Source organism: Polypterus senegalus, unplaced genomic scaffold, assembly GCF_016835505.1.
Source record: "Polypterus senegalus isolate Bchr_013 unplaced genomic scaffold, ASM1683550v1 scaffold_3295, whole genome shotgun sequence".
NCBI lineage: Eukaryota > Metazoa > Chordata > Cladistia > Polypteriformes > Polypteridae > Polypterus > Polypterus senegalus.
In genome coordinates this window covers 45391-52107 of record NW_024384268.1, presented here as the reverse complement: position 1 = coordinate 52107, position 6717 = coordinate 45391, and the positions used below count along the sequence as shown (strand labels likewise).

Genomic DNA, 6717 nt, shown 5'->3' with positions numbered 1-6717 from the left:
TTGCATTTCTGCAATGCACGATGCGTTTAGCGCCGCTGGCTCTGTGGCGCAATGGATAGCGCGTGGGACTTCTAGTCTTCACTGAACAGTGATTCAAAGGTTGTGGGTTCGAGTCCCACCAGAGTCGCAACTTTAGCGAGCCTCATTTCCTTCCGGACAATATCTCGTGCTGGCTACGCTTACCTAGTCTTGCGACGCATCCACACAATCCGCTTCTCTGGGTATACTGTGCAGTGCTTGCGGTGCCAGCGTTTGCAAAGAACACCTGCGCCCTCAGCAGAAATGGCACGTTTGAGCGAGCAGTCGACAGTACTTTTGTGTCTGAAGGTACTTTGCGAGAGAGTAATCACAAAATGAGCATTACGCATATAATAAAAGTGAAAGCAAAGTTTAGAGAAGAAGCGGCAGAAAACCAGAAAACCTTCAGAGAGTGTGCTTCATCATCATCAAGCGAAATCCTCAGTCCACAGGAATTTATAAAACCAGCAGAAGACATGCTGGCCTTAGACAAGCTGCTCCAGGTGAGGTTCGAACTCACAACCTCGGCATTACACACAGACACTGTCCTATAAGTACCGCGCTAACCGGTTGCGCCACTGGAGCACTCCAAAGTCAAAGGCTAAAATAATAGCTCTATGAATGTGCGTATCTTTCGAACGCCGTCCTCTGAAAACTCAAATTAAACTTCTGCACTGATTGGAATTTGCTGCCGGCTTAGGGACTGATATGCATTTTTCGAGCTCACAGCGTGCAGAAAGCACTTGTCTTAATTCAAATTTCAGACAGCAACGAGGCAGAAACGTTTTTTGTAAATCGTTACATTCCATACTCCGCATTCAAAATGAAATGCATGAAGAAAAAAACAATCTCAATTGAAAGCAGTTCTGGCATAAATCACTCACTCACGTTGGCTTCTCTGTAGACCATGCAGAAAGCATCTTGGTTGTAATCTAAGGCAAATGAAATGTGTACTTTTTAAAATCTTCATTTTATGGATTTTTAGCTGTAGTCAACCTCCTGTGGATGTACGAGTGGAAGTGTCTCGTAAGTGTTGGCAGGAAAAATTCCACATATCTATTTAGTGAGAAAACAAAGTGCTCACGCTATTCATTCATGTCTGAAAACTCAAGTATTTTTCCTGGTATTTTTTTAGGCATTTCCTACGCTGTTTTCTCTTTTCCTAAATACATTCCAAATTCGGTTATCTATTACTTTCATTTAACATGCATGGAAAAGGTACTTTTGCAATGGCCAGGACCCCAACCTGTGTATATTTTATTCAAGGGGTGTGTACGTTTTCTCCGGAGGTGCTCAAAACTGGAAGCCGCCGGTTGTTTGTGTATATTCAGAATGCAGGTTTTTCTTCAATATATTCAGATACCAAGTTCATTACCATTATCATTTTTTCTACAGCTCACAATCTGGATGGAATTCGTTTTAATGTTTTCAGCCTTCATTTTTATATGGAAAGAAAATTGTAGTAACTTCTGGAAATGTTTTCTTGCTCATTGTGTCATTTACACTCAAAACACAAGCTCAAATTCAAGTATTAAAATGACATTTAATATTCTCCTTGTTAAAAGCTTCCATTCCCTTCCTCTGTGTCTCTTTCTATGCGGAAGTCTGAAGGAAGATCGACGTTGAAGCCCGTTTCATTGAAATACACTGGAGATTGTCACTGATGGAAATATCGGCAAACCAACTCTGTGAAACTTATCAACATATTCTGCATTTTAGCCCTCGTAGGAAAAATGGGTCCTACTTTGCATTTCTGCAATGCACGATGCGTTTAGCGCCGCTGGCTCTGTGGCGCAATGGATAGCGCGTTGGACTTCTAGTCTTCACTGAACAGTGATTCAAAGGTTGTGGGTTCGAGTCCCACCAGAGTCGCAACTTTAGCGAGCCTCATTTCCTTCCGGACAATATCTCGTGCTGGCTACGCTTACCTAGTCTTGCGACGCATCCACACAATCCGCTTCTCTGGGTATACTGTGCAGTGCTTGCGGTGCCAGCGTTTGCAAAGAACACCTGCGCCCTCAGCAGAAATGGCACGTTTGAGCGAGCAGTCGACAGTACTTTTGTGTCTGAAGGTACTTTGCGAGAGTAATCACAAAATGAGCATTACGCATATAATAAAAGTGAAAGCAAAGTTTAGAGAAGAAGCGGCAGAAAACCAGAAAACCTTCAGAGAGTGTGCTTCATCATCATCAAGCGAAATCCTCAGTCCACAGGAATTTATAAAACCAGCAGAAGACATGCTGGCCTTAGACAAGCTGCTCCAGGTGAGGTTCGAACTCACAACCTCGGCATTACACACAGACACTGTCCTATAAGTACCACGCGCTAACCGGTTGCGCCACTGGAGCACTCCAAAGTCAAAGGCTAAAATAATAGCTCTATGAATGTGCGTATCTTTCGAACGCCGTCCTCTGAAAACTCAAATTAAACTTCTGCACTGATTGGAATTTGCTCAAGCCGGCTTAGGGACTGATATGCATTTTTCGAGCTCACAGCGCAGAAAGCACTTGTCTTAATTCAAATTTCAGACAGCAACGAGGCAGAAACGTTTTTTGTAAATCGTTACATTCCATACTCCGCATTCAAAATGAAATGCATGAAGAAAAAAACAATCTCAATTGAAAGCAGTTCTGGCATAAATCACTCACTCACGTTGGCTTCTCTGTAGACCATGCAGAAAGCATCTTGGTTGTAATCTAAGGCAAATGAAATGTGTACTTTTTAAAATCTTCATTTTATGGATTTTTAGCTGTAGTCAACCTCCTGTGGATGTACGAGTGGAAGTGTCTCGTAAGTGTTGGCAGGAAAAATTCCACATATCTATTTAGTGAGAAAACAAAGTGCTCACGCTATTCATTCATGTCTGAAAACTCAAGTATTTTTCCTGGTTTTTTTTAGGCATTTCCTACGCTGTTTTCTCTTTCCTAAATACATTCCAAATTCGGTTATCTATTACTTTCATTTAACATGCATGGAAAAGGTACTTTTGCAATGGCCAGGACCCCAACCTGTGTATATTTTATTCAAGGGGTGTGTACGTTTTCTCCGGAGGTGCTCAAAACTGGAAGCCGCCGGTTGTTTGTGTATATTCAGAATGCAGGTTTTTCTTCAATATATTCAGATACCAAGTTCATTACCATTATCATTTTTTCTACAGCTCACAATCTGGATGGAATTCGTTTTAATGTTTTCAGCCTTCTTTTTTATATGGAAAGAAAATTGTAGTAACTTCTGGAAATGTTTTCTTGCTCATTGTGTCATTTACACTCAAAACACAAGCTCAAATTCAAGTATTAAAATGACATTTAATATTCTCCTTGTTAAAAGCTTCCATTCCCTTCCTCTGTGTCTCTTTCTATGCGGAAGTCTGAAGGAAGATCGACGTTGAAGCCCGTTTCATTGAAATACACTGGAGATTGTCACTGATGGAAATATCGGCAAACCAACTCTGTGAAACTTATCAACATATTCTGCATTTTAGCCCTCGTAGGAAAAATGGGTCCTACTTTGCATTTCTGCAATGCACGATGCGTTTAGCGCCGCTGGCTCTGTGGCGCAATGGATAGCGCGTTGGACTTCTAGTCTTCACTGAACAGTGATTCAAAGGTTGTGGGTTCGAGTCCCACCAGAGTCGCAACTTTAGCGAGCCTCATTTCCTTCCGGACAATATCTCGTGCTGGCTACGCTTACCTAGTCTTGCGACGCATCCACACAATCCGCTTCTCTGGGTATACTGTGCAGTGCTTGCGGTGCCAGCGTTTGCAAAGAACACCTGCGCCCTCAGCAGAAATGGCACGTTTGAGCGAGCAGTCGACAGTACTTTTGTGTCTGAAGGTACTTTGCGAGAGTAATCACAAAATGAGCATTACGCATATAATAAAAGTGAAAGCAAAGTTTAGAGAAGAAGCGGCAGAAAACCAGAAAACCTTCAGAGAGTGTGCTTCATCATCATCAAGCGAAATCCTCAGTCCACAGGAATTTATAAAACCAGCAGAAGACATGCTGGCCTTAGACAAGCTGCTCCAGGTGAGGTTCGAACTCACAACCTCGGCATTACACACAGACACTGTCCTATAAGTACCGCGCTAACCGGTTGCGCCACTGGAGCACTCCAAAGTCAAAGGCTAAAATAATAGCTCTATGAATGTGCGTATCTTTCGAACGCCGTCCTCTGAAAACTCAAATTAAACTTCTGCACTGATTGGAATTTGCTCAAGCCGGCTTAGGGACTGATATGCATTTTTCGAGCTCACAGCGTGCAGAAAGCACTTGTCTTAATTCAAATTTCAGACAGCAACGAGGCAGAAACGTTTTTTGTAAATCGTTACATTCCATACTCCGCATTCAAAATGAAATGCATGAAGAAAAAAACAATCTCAATTGAAAGCAGTTCTGGCATAAATCACTCACTCACGTTGGCTTCTCTGTAGACCATGCAGAAAGCATCTTGGTTGTAATCTAAGGCAAATGAAATGTGTACTTTTTAAAATCTTCATTTTATGGATTTTTAGCTGTAGTCAACCTCCTGTGGATGTACGAGTGGAAGTGTCTCGTAAGTGTTGGCAGGAAAAATTCCACATATCTATTTAGTGAGAAAACAAAGTGCTCACGCTATTCATTCATGTCTGAAAACTCAAGTATTTTTTCCTGGTATTTTTTTAGGCATTTCCTACGCTGTTTTCTCTTTTCCTAAATACATTCCAAATTCGGTTATCTATTACTTTCATTTAACATGCGTGGAAAAGGTACTTTTGCAATGGCCAGGACCCCAACCTGTGTATATTTTATTCAAGGGGTGTGTACGTTTTCTCCGGAGGTGCTCAAAACTGGAAGCCGCCGGTTGTTTGTGTATATTCAGAATGCAGGTTTTTCTTCAATATATTCAGATACCAAGTTCATTACCATTATCATTTTTTCTACAGCTCACAATCTGGATGGAATTCGTTTTAATGTTTTCAGCCTTCATTTTTATATGGAAAGAAAATTGTAGTAACTTCTGGAAATGTTTTCTTGCTCATTGTGTCATTTACACTCAAAACACAAGCTCAAATTCAAGTATTAAAATGACATTTAATATTCTCCTTGTTAAAAGCTTCCATTCCCTTCCTCTGTGTCTCTTTCTATGCGGAAGTCTGAAGGAAGATCGACGTTGAAGCCCGTTTCATTGAAATACACTGGAGATTGTCACTGATGGAAATATCGGCAAACCAACTCTGTGAAACTTATCAACATATTCTGCATTTTAGCCCTCGTAGGAAAAATGGGTCCTACTTTGCATTTCTGCAATGCACGATGCGTTTAGCGCCGCTGGCTCTGTGGCGCAATGGATAGCGCGTTGGACTTCTAGTCTTCACTGAACAGTGATTCAAAGGTTGTGGGTTCGAGTCCCACCAGAGTCGCAACTTTAGCGAGCCTCATTTCCTTCCGGACAATATCTCGTGCTGGCTACGCTTACCTAGTCTTGCGACGCATCCACACAATCCGCTTCTCTGGGTATACTGTGCAGTGCTTGCGGTGCCAGCGTTTGCAAAGAACACCTGCGCCCTCAGCAGAAATGGCACGTTTGAGCGAGCAGTCGACAGTACTTTTGTGTCTGAAGGTACTTTGCGAGAGAGTAATCACAAAATGAGCATTACGCATATAATAAAAGTGAAAGCAAAGTTTAGAGAAGAAGCGGCAGAAAACCAGAAAACCTTCAGAGAGTGTGCTTCATCATCATCAAGCGAAATCCTCAGTCCACAGGAATTTATAAAACCAGCAGAAGACATGCTGGCCTTAGACAAGCTGCTCCAGGTGAGGTTCGAACTCACAACCTCGGCATTACACACAGACACTGTCCTATAAGTACCGCGCTAACCGGTTGCGCCACTGGAGCACTCCAAAGTCAAAGGCTAAAATAATAGCTCTATGAATGTGCGTATCTTTCGAACGCCGTCCTCTGAAAACTCAAATTAAACTTCTGCACTGATTGGAATTTGCTCAAGCCGGCTTAGGGACTGATATGCATTTTTCGAGGCTCACAGCGTGCAGAAAGCACTTGTCTTAATTCAAATTTCAGACAGCAACGAGGCAGAAACGTTTTTTGTAAATCGTTACATTCCATACTCCGCATTCAAAATGAAATGCATGAAGAAAAAAACAATCTCAATTGAAAGCAGTTCTGGCATAAATCACTCACTCACGTTGGCTTCTCTGTAGACCATGCAGAAAGCATCTTGGTTGTAATCTAAGGCAAATGAAATGTGTACTTTTTAAAATCTTCATTTTATGGATTTTTAGCTGTAGTCAACCTCCTGTGGATGTACGAGTGGAAGTGTCTCGTAAGTGTTGGCAGGAAAAATTCCACATATCTATTTAGTGAGAAAACAAAGTGCTCACGCTATTCATTCATGTCTGAAAACCTCAAGTATTTTTTCCTGGTATTTTTTAGGCATTTCCTACGCTGTTTTCTTTTCCTAAATACATTCCAAATTCGGTTATCTATTACTTTCATTTAACATGCATGGAAAAGGTACTTTTGCAATGGCCAGGACCCCAACCTGTGTATATTTTATTCAAGGGGTGTGTACGTTTTCTCCGGAGGTGCTCAAAACTGGAAGCCGCCGGTTGTTTGTGTATATTCAGAATGCAGGTTTTTCTTCAATATATTCAGATACCAAGTTCATTACCATTATCATTTTTTCTACAGCTCACAATCTG

General features: G+C 41.7%; 8 non-coding genes across 8 annotated transcripts; 4 read left to right on the top strand and 4 right to left on the bottom strand.

Annotated features, from left to right (window-relative positions):
• The first annotated feature begins 37 nt into the window (after nt 1-37).
• On the top strand, nt 38-127 carry trnar-ucu. The gene is given in 2 exon segments: nt 38-74; nt 92-127. It is a non-coding gene; the product is annotated as a tRNA-Arg (tRNA).
• Nucleotides 128-513: 386 nt separating this feature from the next.
• trnai-uau lies at nt 514-603 on the bottom strand. Its single transcript is given in 2 exon segments — nt 514-549; nt 568-603. It is a non-coding gene; the product is annotated as a tRNA-Ile (tRNA).
• Nucleotides 604-1800: 1197 nt separating this feature from the next.
• trnar-ucu lies at nt 1801-1890 on the top strand. The gene is given in 2 exon segments: nt 1801-1837; nt 1855-1890. It is a non-coding gene; the product is annotated as a tRNA-Arg (tRNA).
• Nucleotides 1891-2274: 384 nt separating this feature from the next.
• On the bottom strand, nt 2275-2366 carry trnai-uau. The gene is given in 2 exon segments: nt 2275-2310; nt 2329-2366. It is a non-coding gene; the product is annotated as a tRNA-Ile (tRNA).
• A 1196-nt stretch (nt 2367-3562) lies between these two features.
• trnar-ucu lies at nt 3563-3652 on the top strand. The gene is given in 2 exon segments: nt 3563-3599; nt 3617-3652. It is a non-coding gene; the product is annotated as a tRNA-Arg (tRNA).
• A 384-nt stretch (nt 3653-4036) lies between these two features.
• On the bottom strand, nt 4037-4126 carry trnai-uau. The gene is given in 2 exon segments: nt 4037-4072; nt 4091-4126. It is a non-coding gene; the product is annotated as a tRNA-Ile (tRNA).
• A 1201-nt stretch (nt 4127-5327) lies between these two features.
• On the top strand, nt 5328-5417 carry trnar-ucu. Its single transcript is given in 2 exon segments — nt 5328-5364; nt 5382-5417. It is a non-coding gene; the product is annotated as a tRNA-Arg (tRNA).
• A 386-nt stretch (nt 5418-5803) lies between these two features.
• trnai-uau lies at nt 5804-5893 on the bottom strand. The gene is given in 2 exon segments: nt 5804-5839; nt 5858-5893. It is a non-coding gene; the product is annotated as a tRNA-Ile (tRNA).
• Nucleotides 5894-6717: the final 824 nt, after the last annotated feature.